This window comes from Muntiacus reevesi, chromosome 19 (assembly GCF_963930625.1).
Source record: "Muntiacus reevesi chromosome 19, mMunRee1.1, whole genome shotgun sequence".
Lineage (NCBI taxonomy): Eukaryota > Metazoa > Chordata > Mammalia > Artiodactyla > Cervidae > Muntiacus > Muntiacus reevesi.
Window position 1 is genome coordinate 33,156,662 of NC_089267.1, and position 17,378 is coordinate 33,174,039.

A 17,378-nucleotide genomic window follows, 5' to 3' on the forward strand; every position below is an offset into this window, starting at 1 on the left:
TTACTTCGCTCTGTATAATGGGCTCCAGTTTCATCCATCTCATTAGAACTGATTCAAATGAATTCTTTTTAATGGCTGAGTAATATTCCATGGTGTATATGTACCACAGCTTCCTTATCCATTCATCTGCTGATGGGCATCTAGGTTGCTTCCATATCCTGGCTATTATAAACAGTGCTGCGATGAACATTGGGGTGCACGTGTCTCTTTCAGATCTGGATTCCTCAGTGTGTATGCCCAGAAGTGGGATTGCTGGGTCATATGGCAGTTCTATTTCCAGTTTTTTAAGAAATCTCCACACTGTTCTCCACAGTGGCTGTACTAGTTTGCATTCCCACCAACAGTGTAAGAGGGTTCCCTTTTCTCCACACCCTCTCCAGCATTTATTGCTTGTAGACTTTTGGATAGCAGCCATCCTGACTGGCGTGTAATGGTACCTCATTGTGGTTTTGATTTGCATTTCTCTGATAATGTGTGATGTTGAGCATCTCTTCATGTGTTTGTTAGCCATCTGTATGTCTTCTTTGGAGAAATGTCTATTTAGTTCTTTGGCCCATTTTTTGATTGGGTCATTTATTTTTCTGGAATTGAGCTTCAGGAGTTGCTTGTATATTTTTGAGATTAATCCTTTGTCTGTTTCTTCATTTGCTATTATTTTCTCCCAATCTGAGGGCTGTCTTTTCACCTTACTTATAGTTTCCTTTGTAGTGCAGAAGCTTTTAAGTTTCATTAGGCCGCATTTGTTTATTTTTGCTTTTATTTCCAATATTCTGGGAGGTGGGTCATAGAGGATCTTGCTGAGATTTATGTCGGAGAGTGTTTTGCCTATGTTCTCCTCTAGGAGTTTTATAGTTTCTGGTCTTACATTTAGATCTTTAATCCATTTTGAGTTTATTTTTGTGTATGGTGTTAGAAAGTGTTCTAGTTTCATTCTTTTACAAGTGGTTGACCAGTTTTCCCAGCACCACTTGTTAAAGAGGTTGTCTTTTTTCCATTGTGTATCCTTGCCTCCTTTGTCAAAGATAAGGTGTCCATAGGTTCGTGGATTTATCTCTGGGCTTTCTATTCTGTTCCATTGATCTATATTTCTGTCTTTGTGCCAGTACCATACTGTCTTGATGACTGTGGCTTTGTAGTAGAGTCTGAAGTCAGGCAGGTTGATTCCTCCAGTTCCATTCTTCTTTCTCAAGATTGCTTTGGCTATTCAAGGTTTTTTGTATTTCCATACAAATTGTGAAATTATTTGTTCTAGTTCTGTGAAAAATACCGTTGGTAGCTTGAAAGGGATTGCATTGAATCTATAGATTACTTTGGGTAGAATAGCCATTTTGACAATATTGATTCTTCCAATCCATGAACACAGTATGTTTCTCCATCTGTTTGTGTCCTCTTTGATTTCTTTCATCAGTGTTTTATAGTTTTCTATGTATAGGTCTTTTGTTTCTTTAGGTAGATATACCCCTAAGTATTTTATTCTTTTTGTTGCAATGGTGAATGGTATTGTTTCCTTAATTTCTCTTTCTGTTTTTTCATTGTTAGTATATAGGAATGCAAGGGATTTCTGTGCATTAATTTTATATCCTGAAACTTTACTATATTCATTGATTAGCTCTAGAAGTTTTCTGGAAGAGTCTTTAGGGTTTTCTATGTAGAGGATCATGTCATCTGCAAACAGCGAGAGTTTCACTTCTTCTTTTCCTTTCTGGATTCCTTTTACTTCTTTTTCTGCTCTGATTGCTGTGGCCAAAACTTCCAACTGTATGTTGAATAGTAGTGGTGAGAGTGGGCACCCTTGTCTTGTTCCTGATTTCAGGGGAAATGCTTTCAATTTTTCACCATTGAGGGTAATGCTTGCTGTGGGTTTGTCATATATAGCTTTTATTATGTTGAGGTATGTTCCTTCTATGCCTGCTTTCTGGAGAGTTTTAATCATAAATGAGTGTTGAATTTTGTCAAGGCTTTCTCTGCATCTATTGAGATAATCATATGGTTTTTATTTTTCAATTTGTTAATGTGGTGTATTACATTGATTGATTTGTGGATAATAAAGAATCCTTGCATTCCTGGGATAAAGCCCACTTGGTCATGGTGTATGATTTTTTTAATATGCTGTTGGATTCTGTTTGCTAGAATTTTGTTAAGGATTTTTGCATCTATGTTCATCAGTGATATTGGCCTGTAGTTTTCTTTTTTTGTGTCATCTTTGTCTGGTTTTGGAATTCATTATTACCTTTTAAGTACCAGCCTCTATACCACATACTTTAAGATGCATTATCTCATTTTATCTGTAATATTGAAAGAAACTAGAGCAAAAACGAAACCATTTATGTTATTTATCGTTAAAACTGAGTCCAGGACTAGTCTACCGTGGAATGTTAAACTTAAAACAGTTTTCCAAAGTTTTAATAACTTCTAATATGAGTCTTTTTTTCTAGTGCTATTTTATATCTTGAAATTGAATCCAACTAGTTTTATGAAGTCTGACTGTCAGTTCACTCATTTATTTGCAAAAGTAAACTAAATTTTTAAATTGAATTTTCAAAAGGAGCCAAAGATTATTGACACCTCCCTGTCAATAGAAGTTTTGTTCCATTTGGCTACAATCTGACCATTTACATCAGCAAAACCTCCTTTTGAAAACTGAGTCTGCTAATTGTTATGAAGTCTGCAAAGATTTTATTTATTTTCTTATTTGGTATCATAGGCTTTAATTTCAGTGGCTGGAATATCCTTTTAAAACCACCAGACTAAGGGATTATTGATTTAATTTTGAAAATTGTGACCATGGTCTGGGAAACACTAAGTGTTTGAATATTTTCCCTCATTCTACAGCATGTCTTATAAAATTATGCACAGAGAATGACAAAGTGAACTGTTCTGATTTATTGCCTGTTTTTTTTTTTAAAAAGAAGGATTAGGATATATAGACATAAAACTTCTTTAGTTCAAAGTATCAGGAAAGGAGCAGCCTTTTCAATTACTCTTGCCAGTCTTCAATAGTAACTTTGTTTTGATTCCATCAGAAACTGCCTTCCTTGTCTTGATATTCTTTGTGACTGCTTAAATAGATTTATTCTCAGTGTAATCCTTATTTTCATCACTGTCAAATGTGTTCTCCACTTCGGTGGATGCATTTAGATGGCAGAAGAATGTTTCCTTGATTACAATTTTCACAAAAGGCATCTCTGATGTGTGTCCTCTTACTTGATTATATTCCAACTTCTCAATCATCATCTCCTTCATTTTCTACCCAATATTTTTCAAAACTCAATTTGGATAAGAAATCTCACTCAAAAAATTGTTGGTGCTATTCAGTTTATACACATGACTATCACCTAAGAAACAGAAAGTGCCCACATGCTTTTTGTCAGTAATGAGCACTTACACAAATAGCCTGGCTTTAGCAACAGTAATAAAGCCTTTGATTTCTTTCCTCAGTCAATCATGAGACTTTTTTATTTTCCCGCTTCCTTAAAAGTAAACTATATATTTGCCATTTCACTGTTTGACAGAAAATCCAAACCTGCCATTATAGAAATTTTAGAAAACGAAATGATCTGAGTCCAAATGATAATGATAAGTATTAAAACAAACACATATATAGCACTTTCTCTGTGCCAGACATTCTTCTAAGAGTGTCCTTAAATCATACATGTATCATTACTGCTCTCCCAAATCATCCAATGTATGAGCTTTATCTCTGTCCATTTTACAGATGAGGAGAGACAGCGAGGCTCAGCTCTGTAAATACAATGGTGATTAAGGAATTTTTTCAAAGTCACTTATCTACTAAGTATTGAAGATAAATTTAAACCTTGGCAGTCTGAGTCCAGAGCCTATATATTCTTACTGACTACATTGTAGTAAAGTGTCCAACACAGTGTCTAGGATATACAGCTCAGAATCAATACAAGTGTTTGTTTTCTTACTTTCTTCCACCTTTAAGACTGCATGTGATCTGTTCTTATAAAGGTGCTTTTATTTATCACCCCTAGTTATCATATCCTTTAAAAGTTATGCTGCAGATGACCACATTCTCCAAGTCTGAACAAAATCTGCCCAGTACCACCCATAATTTTGCTTCAAAAAAATGGAAAACCAGCAAACCAGAACTTCTATTTGCAAATTCTGCAGGCTATCTGATACATCAAAATCCTGAACTGGTAGCCTATGGGAGAAATTGGGCAGGATTCTCCCGTGAGGGCAAAGAAAATGGTGACTGAAAGAAAACAGTTTGAATCTTTGGTGAGATAGGAGAAATGTGGAAAGGTTGGAAACCGTTTCTCAAATGCATCTTTTGTGATAAGGAGAAGTGATTCCCAAATAACATTTCAATCTGGTATAGTCTTTCTCAGGAAAGGATTATGAGGATATGGGATTGGGGAGAACTTGAATTTATCTGTATAAACTTTAACACATATTTAACTGCCTCCGATATTCATTATTTCCATTCGTCCATTAAGCAAGTAATTCTTCAGTGATACCAGGCATTGGGGTAGGTATTGAGATGGGACAACAACTAATGTAGTACTACTGATTAGGGTATAGGATATTGGGGAAGACATATAAATAAATGTAAATAGATAATATGATTATCCTGGGATAGAGGCATAGCGGGTGCTCTGCTTGTGAGAGAATGGACATCCCACTTGTTACCTTAATGATGAAGGGGAGGTAGCAAGCAGGGGTGAGAAGTAACTGTTTCAAGGAGAAATAACACCTTAGGCTAAGGCCCTGAGTCAGGAAAGTGTCTAAAATATATGACTTGTCAAACCTTTAACTTCTGAGTGATGTGCTTCAATTCCTTTTTCCAATGGTTTAAACAATATGTCTCCAAGAAAACTTCTGTACTCAGAAAATGACTGGCAAATTACTCTCTCTGTTCAAGCTCACACTCTTACTTGTAGCTGTTTTTCCATATCAAGACGCTATCCTCAGGACGGCTGTACTTGTTAGCACTCAGTATTTCAATGCGTGCTACCATATTTCCCCTTCCCATTTATAATTTGGCATGAGGTTTAAAGCCATTATTTATCATGTTAGTGTTATAATTAGCTGAAAATGATTGAAGCACATTTTTAAATGTCCTTAAAAAATAGACTGAAGCTTGCCAGGGTCACAATTGACAAAATATGTGGTGATAAAAGAGACAGTTGGATTGTACTTGGCAAATACACTGCCTTTCATTTTCTAAGAAATGATATAAGATGATACTCTGTTATTTCTGTAAAACTCAAATGCCATGTGTAATTTTTGGTAGTGATTAGAAATGTAGACAGTCTCTTTCCTGTCTTTTAAACCTGGTCATAGACTACCTTGGATTTAATATCAGAGTATGTATTGAGTCAGATGGAATTTTACTGCCTAGCATTTGGCCTCCAATACTTGAAATTGTGAACACTTGACCATGAGCTTTCTTAAAGACGAAAAAAAATTTTTCTGAACTCTTTAAAATGTTCATAACTTATCAGCCTAATACAATTTTGTTATAATTGGCTATTAAACCATCAATTGATTTTTTTAAAGAAAGTGTACTTTCCTATCCACACATCATTCTCTTATTCCTGAAGTTAACTGTTCCTAAAAGAGGTCTGCACTTTCCAAAAAGTAAATAGAATTAGAGAAATTAAGAAAGCTCCCAGGCCATGCAGCTTATTATTGCTAGAGCTGGAATTCAAATTTTGACGTTGCGCCTTCAAAATACTTGCTCTTCAGAGTTTAATAAATAACCAGACAAAATCACAATATAGCACTTTCATCATATATATGACAAACAGACCAGACTGAGTTCAACAGAGCTCAGCAAATTAGAAAGAATGGGAAATTCTACTTTTTATTTCTCAACGAAGTGACAGCTTCTGCATCTCATCAGGCCCACTTATAAATCATAGCGTCCCCATATGAGCTGTAATAAAATTAGATGAGGAAGAATCTTGTTGAAGTGGAATAACAAGAACACCAGATGTGAAGCAACTGGAGAGATGAATGAATGAACACCTTATTAGTCACACAACTCTAGATTTGTCAAGAAAGTATTTTTTTTTAATCAAGCAGATTCTCCAACATCTTGCTCTTGTACTCAAACCGAAGTGCTGACACTTGCAAAACCAAAAACCAGGTCCTGTTTTTGTTAGTGTTTGGTGGGGAAAAAGGCAAGGTCAGTAAGATATGCTGAAGTGTAGCTAAAAATATCAGCATTTATTAAACTTTGCCATGAGTGAGGACACATTCAAAAATTGGTGCAGACACAGTTCCACGTTAATGGTCACCACATTAGTTCTGCTGCTGTTTCATTCCATTTTTTTGAAAGTGATTTGTATTTAATTTGCCTTTGATGCTGCAAAAGTATAAGGGTATTTAATGCCTGCACATTGTTGGACTCTGAGATCTTAATAATGTTCCCTGTAAGAGAGTTATTAATAAAACCTAGAAGACAAGGTCTTGGAAGAAGTCACCTCTAGATTTTAACCCCAGTTCTAGAAGTAGTAGAGATACAAGGACCAACAGGTAAAACAAGAATTAATTCTAGGAGTAAGTTAAAGACCCAAGTTGCTTTGCTAAGTTCACACCAAAAATCCAGTAATGCAGGATGCAGCCCACAAAGCTTTGGATTAAAAAAAAGATGGAGGCGAGTGCCTTCTTGAGATAGGCTTATCTCTGAGTGCCTGAGAAGTGGTAACACAAAGAGATTATCAGCAGACGAATGGATAAGGAAGCTGTGGTACATATACACCGTGGAATATTACTCAGCCATTAAAAAGAATTCATTTGAATCAATTCTAATGAGATGGATGAAACTGGAGCCCATTATATGGAATGAAGTAAGCCAGAAAGATATAGACCAATATAGTATACTAATGTGTATATATGGAATTTAGAAAGATGGTAACAACAACCCTATATGCAAAACAGAAAAAGAGACACAGATGTACAGAACAGACTTTTGGACTCTGTGGGAGAAGGCGAGGGTGGGATGTTTTGAGAGAATAGCATCGAAACATGTATATTATATAGGGTGAAACAGATCACCAGCCCAGACTGGATGCATGAGACAAGTGCTCGGGGCTGGTGTACTGGGAAGACTCAGAGGGACGGGATGGGGAGGGAGGTGGGAGGAGGGATCAGGATGGGGAACACATGTAAATTCATGGCTGATTCATGTCAATATATGGCAAAAAGCACTACAATATTGTAAAGTAATTAGCCTCCAACTAATAAAAATAAATGGAAAAAATAAATAGATAAAAATAAAACTTATCATTATAAAACAAACAAACAAATAAATAAATAATTCATGGTTCTAACAGAAAAGGGAGACTAGCTATCAAACAAGACAACCACCCTGACCTATCTCCTTCTTTGCAGAAATACCTTCATAATAGCTTAAGGAAACCTACCTTATTTAAACAAAGGGAAAAAGAATCGTCCTTGAACTCTAAACTAAGACATTGGACTAAAAAGATGAAAATAAAATGAATAATATCTCAATAGCTAAATAAAACACTCCAGAAAAAAAATTGTTTATGAGGAAGGTGATAAATGTAACCTAATATTTAAAAATTATCAATATGAATTTCAGAAGTCATAAATATGAAAGCTCAGAAATGATTTGGGTAAATGTAGAACAATACAAATCAAGAAATAGGGGACTTAAGGGAAAAAAATATTTAATGAAATAGAACAAACTTCAAAAACTAACACTAAATGGTAACCTAAAGCAAATATTCATCAAATAAATCATAGGGGAAGAGATAAAATACAGTTAAGGATGGCTTGGGAAAAAAAGTAACACATATAAAAAATATGCAAAGAGACATGATGTATACCTAGTGGTGTTTATGAAAAGGTAATGCAAAGCAGTAAAATGTAATAAATAGTTAAAACTATAATACCAGAAATTCTCTTAAGAAAATTTGAATTGCATGTTACTAAGGTACACTCTCTACCTCAGAAATTCTATTCAGAGTATTCAAAACTGAGACCATTCCTAAAATAACTATTGCATTTTAAATATTAGAAACAGAAATTTGGGGACTTGGAAGAAGCATCACTTAAAAGGAAAAATAAAAACAGCATCAGACTTGATTATAATCCCTTATTACACTAAAATGTGAACTTAAGACCATAGGACAATATTTTTAAGTTGTACAAGGAAAGACAATTATAAGCCAAGTATTTTATACACTGACAAACTGTTCTTTGAGAATGAAGAAAATATTTATGAATTTTTAAAAAACTGGAGAAGTGTTCAAATGATTCTCTCCTGAGAAATCTAGTAGAGAACAAATTTCTGGTAACCTTAAAAGAATGAAATTTGAGATGAGCATTGGGTATATTTATGCTGTGTGCTCTGCCGTAATAAATTGCTTCAGACATGTCCCACTGTTTGCGACCCTATGGACCAAAGCCTGCCAGGCTCCTCTGTCCATAGGGTTCCAGACAAGATGCTGGAGTGGGTTACCAGGTCTTGTTCTGGGGGATCTTCCCGACCCAGGGATCAAGCTCTCATCTCTTACGTCTCCTGCAGTTGGAAGGCAGGTTCTTTTCACCATAAGTGCTACCTGAGAAGCCCATATTTATGAACTAAAACTAAACTATAAGAATGAGAAATAGAAAGTAGAATGTGTTATCTTTTCTTTAAACATAGACCAAAATAACTGAGATATTTCTGGTGAATAAAATTGGAGAGTGGAAGAGAAGATGGAGGTGGGGGGCGGAGAAGAAATGCTACTTACAGTAAGATTGTAACATATACCATCTAAAGGAGGGTTGATGGACTTCCCTGGTGGCCCAGTGGATGAGAATCCAGCTGCCAATGCAGGGGACGTGGGTTCAATCCCCGGTCTAGGAGGATTCCACGTGCCATGGGGCAGCCAAGTCTGTGTGCCACAACTTCTGAGCCCACAAGCTGCAACTACTGAAGCCCATGTGCCTAGAGCCTGTGCTCCAGAGAAGCTGCCACAGTGAGAAGCCCATGCTCCGTAACTAGAGAGTAGCCCCAGCTCTCCGCAACCAGAGAAAGCTCACACGCAGCATCGAAGACCCTGTGCAACCAAAAGGTTTACCTTTTGGTAACTATTGACTACTTTTTTAGAAAAGAAGAGTTGATTGAGGAGTTTATATGAGGCTATTAGTATCAAAATACAACTTGGAAAAATGCAAACTACTCAGAATAAAGTAGTTATTTTCTTGAAAAAAAAAAAAACAAAATTAAAAAGTAAAGAAAAAAAATCAACTACATTTGATCCTTGAACAGCATAGGTTTGAACTGCTCGGGTTCACTTATACGTTAATTTTTTTCGTTAAGCATATCAGCACTATTTGCAGTTGGTTGTATCTGTGAATGCAGAACTGTGGATGTGAAGGATTGACTGTGAAATTATATTGAGATTGTCCACTGCAAGGGGTAGGCCTCCCTAAACTCTGCTTTGTTTAAGGGTCAACAGTAACCTGAAAGTAGGTTAGGTATTAGATAATTTTAAGGCACATTTTAAATTTTGTTAAGTGTGATAAAGATATTGGGTTATTTAAGAAAAATTATCTATGTTTTTGAGATGCATTACAGAATTATTTATGGCTGAGTTGACATGGTACAGACATTTTGCTTTGAAATACTCCAGTAAAACAATTTTGAAAATATTTTAAAAATCTGAGTGGAGGATAAAGTATGGGAAAATACACCTTTCAACAAGCTTAAAAAGCTATCATTTTGCCAAACTTGCTTTAGTTTCTACCCACTCCTACTTTTATAAAATGATACCATGAAAGATTTAAAACATACCAAAAAAGTTACAACTAATACTCAAATCTAATGCTTTATTGTAGATTTAGATATTTTCCTAATACTTTTAATTGCTTTATAGCAATTTAATAAATGATCTAGATAATCTTAGAGTCATTTGGAAGTGTTGGTTTATAGATTATTTGTTAAATATACTAGCATAGATGAGCAAGACAGTTTTAGGAACATTTTCTTTCAGGAGTGCTTACTAGGCTGAGGAAACCAAGGAAGTTCCCTTTATCATCTTTTCCTGAATCATTTAAAATGAGACCATCTGAAACATTTGAAATAAAATGTGAAGAAATCACCATGGGCAAAGTGGCATATTCTGAAAAGGGTTATCTAGCACTAAACTTCCATGATTTTATTATGCTTGTTGAAGCTTAGAAAATTGTCCTTTGTTCTCACATCACTACATTGAAATGCCAGAAGGTTCGCTTCCCAGCATGCAGACTCGGAAACAGTCTAAGACTTCTGAGAAAGAAAACCTTGCTGAGGCACCAAATGATCGGAGTGGTTCATTAATCACGTTTGAGTTTTGTAACTTAGAAAACACTCTCTTTCCTTTATTTTCCTTATCAAATCTGTATTTTGGTATGTAAAATTTCATAATTTAAGTTTAAAGGCAATGAAATGATGTTATTGATTGCCTTGGGGCATTTTTAGTTTGTAATATAATTGTTTAGCATTTTGACATCATTTGGGCTTCCCTGGTGGCTCAGAAGGTAATGAATCTGCCTGTAATGTGGGAGACGTGGGTTCGGTCCCTGGGTCAGGAAGATCCCCTGGAGAAGGAAATGGCAACCCACTCCACTATTCTTGCCTGGAGAATCTCATGAACAGAGGAACCTGGCAGGATACAGTCCACAGGGTCTCAGAGAGTTGGACCTGACTGAGCGACTTTCACTTCGGGTGACATATCCGGAGGGCTATTTTGTTCATATAATCATTACACCATCAGGCTGTTTCCACTCTTGAATCATATGGTGATATTCTGGATTGTTTTAAGAAAAATTCACTGATAGCATAATTCTGCAAGTGACTTGAGGAGAAAAAATGCCTTACTTCTCATCCTTTACAAGAATAATATTTTTGGGAGATGAATTTTAGTAGTAGTAGAATGTAATAGCTGACATATATTGAGGTTTTATTATTAGTCCCACCCAGTAGTAAGAAATTTACATACGGGATCTCATGTAATAGTCACAGAAGTCCTATAAACTAAGTACTATTATCACTCTTTCCACTTCATGTAACACCTGGAATATTATTGTTGGTTAAAGTTTGTGAATAAATAAATGAATACATTGATGTGTGGGGGAACTCATATTTAGAAAGTTTCTGGAAAATAGTTTATCTTTTCTAAATAACTTCTTTTATCAATTGACTACATTAGAAGCTTACGTTCCTGGGATGAGAATACAATGATACATGTCCTTGTTGGGCTTCCCAGGTGGGGCTAGTAATAAAGAACCTGCCTGCCAAAGCAGGAGACCAGGAGATGTGAGAGATGGAAATTTGATCCCTGGGTTGGGAAGCTCCTGTGAAGGAGGACCAGTCAATCCACTCCAGCATTCTTGTCTGGAGATTCCCCATGGACAGAGGAACCCGGAAGGCTACAGTCCATGGGGTCGCAAAGAGTCAGACACGACTGAAGCAACTTAGCATGCACGCATGCCCATGTCCCTGTTGTTCATTTTATGCTTTTAAATATAAAATCACAACTGAGTTGAATCACAGATGACCCTCCCTATTTTGATAACTTGTGAAAAGTTGTATGGTAAAATAATCAACTGTGGCTTTGTTTTTATAACTTTATTCTTAAAATTGTGATTTTCTGGTTGCGTAGGGTGATGATTAAATGACCTGTTCTCCTGTGTTTGCTTACATATTCTCCTTTCCTTTCTTTGTGGCGTTTTGGATTCAAATCCCTAATTATTCTGCAGTTGATAAGCAGAAATCTCTGGGTAGAAGCAATATAACTTTGATCTGAATTGGAATCTGCCTTGGAATTTTGTGATAAAATTGATCCAGCCTACTTAAGTTAGGTGGATAACGGCTCTCTGCCTTGGAGGCCTCTTACTCGGGTTTATCATTTCTGTCAATGTTATTCCAATTTGTGGAACTGATTCATTGTGTGGTAGATGTAAAGTTTGTGCATGTGCTTCCTGTCTTCTTTCTTTGTGTGTGCATGTGTGTTTATGTATGTGTGAGATTGCATTTATATGTACACTGTACCTGCTTTTAAGTTTTTCCTGTTAACATCATGACAACAGATGTCATGAGTATTATTCTCCAGCATGATATTTAATGCTTGTGCTGTATTATGGGATTAAATTGCTTAGAATGTATAATCCAGTCTTATATTGTTGGATACTTAAAGTTTTTTCACCATTTTACTGATTTAAATAATACTCTGATGAAAATCCTTACATATAAATATCCATGCCTAATGTATTTCTTTATTAGAAATAATTTTCTGGGTCAAAATATGAGAATGGCCTTTAGGCTTTTGTAAAACCATCTTCAAATGTACATTTTTTCCAGTGGAGAATAGTCAATATTATACTTCTTTACAAACTTTTTATATGCATTTCAGATGTTTGGACTCATGTTCATATTGGTTCTTTGAATTTCACCTTTTCTAAGAGAAATGATTTGTCCTTTGTTTTACACTTTTAACTCCATTTTTATAGAGTAATTCTCTCTGGAGATAACTACCTCCATTCTCCAGGTTATCTTGTAACTTGATGAAAATTGCCATTCTTCCATCTCTACTGTCTTACGCCACCTATCAGAACTTTTCTGTTACTAGACAGGATGCCTAACACTATTCCAAGCAAATAACTCTTATTCAGCTATTTTGTTTATTAAACTGAAAATAATACCTGAACTTACCCATATGAGCATCTCTTTGTATTATATATTTCTTGCTTTGTAGTCAAAGTTACTTTTTTTTTGTTTTACATTTTTTAAGGAAAAAACAATATGACATAACTAGAATCTGTTACTATAAGCTTCATATCAGATAATACTTTCAACAAAGCTGTTGTAGTATGCCTCCCTAGGCTAGAACTTTACACACACAGTCACAGAGAGCAGCCTGTTTACTCGCTAAATCTTATGCTTTGAATGCCATTGATGTGTATGAACTAATTTATATACACTAACTTGCTTAGTATAATGAAGTATTTGATCAACATGCTCTAGGCTAAGTTACTCCAGCAACAAATTTCACAAGTTGATTCACAATAATTAAACAGATTTAGCCAGTGTTTTGCAGAGGTCTTATTATGGTTTGGGTACTAAATCAATAAATAATAACATTCCATAAGAGAAAGCCCCAGGTCAGATGGGTTCACTGGTAAATTCTACTATAATCTCTTTCAGAAGGTAGAAGCAAAGGGAATACTTCCTGATGCATTCATGAGGCCAGCGTTACCTTAATACTGAAACCAGACAAAGACACTATAGGAAATGAAAGCTTCAGACATATCTCTCATGAATATAGTCAATGACCCTCAAAAATATAAGCAAATGGAATCTAACAATGTTTAGATATAATTATATACAATGGAAAGTAGGATTTATCCAAGATATTCAAGGATTCTTCAATAATTGAAAATCAACTGATTATAATCCATTGCATCAACAAGCCAAGAAAGAAAAACTACATAATCAGAGCAATAGATACAGAAAAGAAATTTGACAAAATACAACAACCATCCATGATAAAAACTCTCAGCAAACTAAGTATAGATGGGAACTTCCTCAACTTGATAACAAACATCTACAAAAAACCTACATAGAATGTCATAATTAATGCATGTTAACTATTAATAGAAGCTTCCCCACTAAGGTCAGGATTAAAGGAAGGATGTCTCTCTTATCATAGATTTTCAAAACCCAGTACTCTGGAAGTCCTAGCTAATGCAAAAAGACATCATAAGACGTTATTATAAAGCCTCCCACATCAAGACAGTGTCCGTTCGGTCACTCAGTCGTGTCCAACTCTTTGTGACCCCATGCACTGCAGCACACCAGGCTTCCCTGTCCATCACCAACTCCCAGAGCTTGCTCAAACTCACATCCATTGAGTCGATGATGCCATCCAATTGTCTCATCCTCTGTCGTCCCCTTCTCCTCCCACCTTCAATCTATCCAGCATTAGGGTCTTTTCCAATGAGTCAGTTCTTTTCCAATGAGTCAAGACAGTGTAGTATTGGCAAAGAATAGACAGAGCAATAAAGTAGATTGTTAATAGACCTATATAAATATATATGAATAACATAGACCTATATAAATATAGTCAACTGATTTTGATATAGGAGCAAAGGCAACACAATGGATAAAAAATGGCCTTTCCAACAAATGATGCTAGAACAATACTGGACATTCATGTGTACACATGCACACCCACACCCAAATGAATCTAGGTATAAGACACTGACGCTCTTCACTAATGTTAGCTCAAATAGTTCATAGTAGTAAATGGAAAGCACAAAATTATAAAACCACTAGAAGATAATTTAGGAGAAAATCTAGATGCCACTGGACACAGTAATGGCTTTTATTTCTTTTTCAACTCTTCTTAATATTTTTCTTTTCCATTATAATTCATACTACTATTGGTCTTAGAGCAACCGTAAACAACAGTGTTGTTATGAAACCTGCCCCCATCTTGAGAAAATAGATTTGCATACACTGTCAGAAAAAAACTGAAAGTGAAAATACTCTTTTGTATATGTTGGCACTGATCTATTGATCTTGTTTCAAGTTCGAACTAAAGGAATTCTGGATTGGAAAATATCTATACCTGTATCTATATCTTCTTGTATTACACATAAATATACAACTAACAGTGAAATGTACTATACCATAAAGATCCCTATTACTCTGAGAGCCCAAAAGAGAGACATAACATACTCTGTAGACTGAGGAAGTAAATTAAAGAAGTCTTTCGTGAAGTTCTGGTTGATAGGGACTGATAGGAATTAACTGAGAAAATGTGAATGCACTCTGCTCCCCATGCCAACTTAGTCAGGCCACTTCGTTCCTCCACTTTACCAAGAAATAGGGTTCATTTTCTCTAACACCAAAGTAGAGAGAGTGAGCTAGTACACTAAATACATGCACAGTGGGGTTTTTCCAGTGGCTCACTGGTAACGAAGCCACAGGAGATACAGGTTCAGTCCCTGGGTTGGGAAGATCCCCTGGAGGACGGCATGGCAACCCACTCCAGTATTTGTGCCTGGAGAATCCCATGGACAGAAGAGCCTGACAGGCCGCAGTCTATAGGGTTACACAGAGTTGGACAGACTGTAGCATCTTAGAATGCAGGCACAGGCATTAAACCTACACAATTGGAAACCTCCAGATCCATCCTCTGGGTGTCACCATAATGCTTACTGCCAGATTTCTATATCCCAATAGGAAAAGTGGAAGATTTCCACCTGGAGAAACATTTTAGCTTCCAGATACCAGTATTTACTGGGTACCTGAATAAGAAAATCTGGCGCTCACTTCATGTCCCATGGTAAAGCCCAGCATTTATGAAAGTGAGGAAGTTGTTTAACCTTTACAAATGATTGGCTATTACAGTGAGGGTTCCCAGATGTCAGGGGATTGGTTAAAAGTGATTATCTTATACCACTTTTATGAAGATGATTCAAAGTTTCCTTTATGATTATCATAAGCATTCATAAGAAAAAAGTTCAGTTTTCCCTATGTTTATGAAATAAGCTTATGGGGCTTAAATGGTTTTATCTGCTCAGAGAATTTTCAAGTATTTAATTTTCACAGTGCTTTAGTATTAAATATGAATGGACACCAAGGACCAGCAGACATTTGAGGAAATCCTCTAATATAAAATGCAGGATTTAACCTCCTTCATAGGAAAAAAATTATATATACCTCAGGGAAAACAGGTAATACTAGAAAGAAGAAAATGTATATCAATAAATCTGTAATTAATATTTTCAGAGAGATAAAATTGATTTTATATATATGTAAGAATTATATATCAAAATGAATAATTAGAAAACATTTTTAAAGCTCTTGGAATTAAAAACAACATAGAAATTAAAAATGGTACATTGCTGAGCTGAAGAAGCGGAATAAAAGGCAAATAAATGGAGAATAAGTTTAAAAGTATAAGACAACTAGAGGATCTGTTGGGTCCAAAAGATACTAACGAGTTCTACAATAAATGTAAAAATTGTTGCTGTTCAGTCACACAGTCATGTTCAATTCTTGGCGACCCTATGGACTGCAGCATGGACTTCCCATGTGATGCTAGTGGTAAAGAACCCACCTGCCAGTGCAGGAGACTTAAGAGACACCGGTTGGATCCCTGGATCAGAAGATCCCCTGGAGGAGGATTGGCAAGTCACTCCAGTAGTCTTGCCTGTAGAATCCCCATGGACAGAGGAGCCTGGCGGGCCACAGTTCATAGGGTCTCAAAGAGTTGGCTATGACTGAAGCAACTAAACTCGACAGGGACTGCAGCATGCCAGGCTTCCCTCACCCTCACTGTCTCCCAGAGTTCGCTCAAATTCATGCCCATTGACTCGGTGATGCCATCCAATCATCTCATCCTTCGTTGCCCCCTTATCTTCCTGCCCTCAATCTTTCCCGGCATCAGGGTCTTTCCCAGTGAGTCAGCTCTTCACATCAGGTGGCCAAATTATTGGAGCTTCAGCATCAACATCCATCCTTCCAGTGAATGTTCAGAGTTGATTTCCTTTAGGACTGCCTGGTTTGATCTCCTTGCAGTCCAAGGAACTCTCAAGAATCTTCTCTAGCACCACAATTCGAAAACATCAGTTCTTCCATGCTCAGCTTTCTTTATGATCCAACAAAGAAATTATAAAAGAAAATGCCTAAAAATTAATCACATCAATTCTTAGATTAAAAAGAATGACTCAGTGCAATGAAGAAAGCTCATTTTGAAATCTCAGAGCATTGGAAATTTTGGAACATTGGTGGATCTCAGTTTTTCCAGAGTAGATAAGTTATTTATAACAGATAAAGTCACTGGCCACAGTCATGCTTCTGTAATTATAGGAAAGCTGGAAGCTAAAAGGTTATGGAGCAATGCTAACAGAATTCTGGAGGAAAATAATTTTCAATCCATCTCTGAAAGTGAAAGTGAAATCGCTCAGTTGTATCTGACTCTTTGTGACCCCATGAACTGTAGCCTACCAGGCTCCTCTGTCCGTGGGGTTTTCCAGGCAAGAAGACTGGAGTTGCCATTTCCTTCTCCGGGGGATCTTCCCCACCCAGGGATTGAAACTGGGTCTCCCGCCTTGAAGGCAGACGCTTTACTGTCTGAGCCACCAGGTCAGTCCGTTTCTACACCTCGCCAAATTTCTACTCAAGAGTAAACAAAGAATAAAGATATTTGAAAGCACACATGAATTTAAAACATGAAAACTTCCTATATGTGCTTTCTTAGAGAGCTGATGAGAAAATGTTCCATCCTTATTAAGGTGTAAACCAGGCCTGAGGAAGACAGGTATCCACAAAACAGGGAATTCAGCATAAGGGAGATTTCAACAGGAGAGAGAGGTAAACGGAATTCCAAGGAGGATAGTGA

The 17,378-nt window shown here is 36.3% G+C and overlaps 1 pseudogene; it reads left to right on the plus strand.

Moving 5' to 3' along the window:
- The first annotated feature begins 10,227 nt into the window (after positions 1-10,227).
- LOC136150702 (ralBP1-associated Eps domain-containing protein 1 pseudogene) overlaps positions 10,228-17,378 on the plus strand; it is a 37,710-nt pseudogene continuing 30,559 nt past the window's right edge.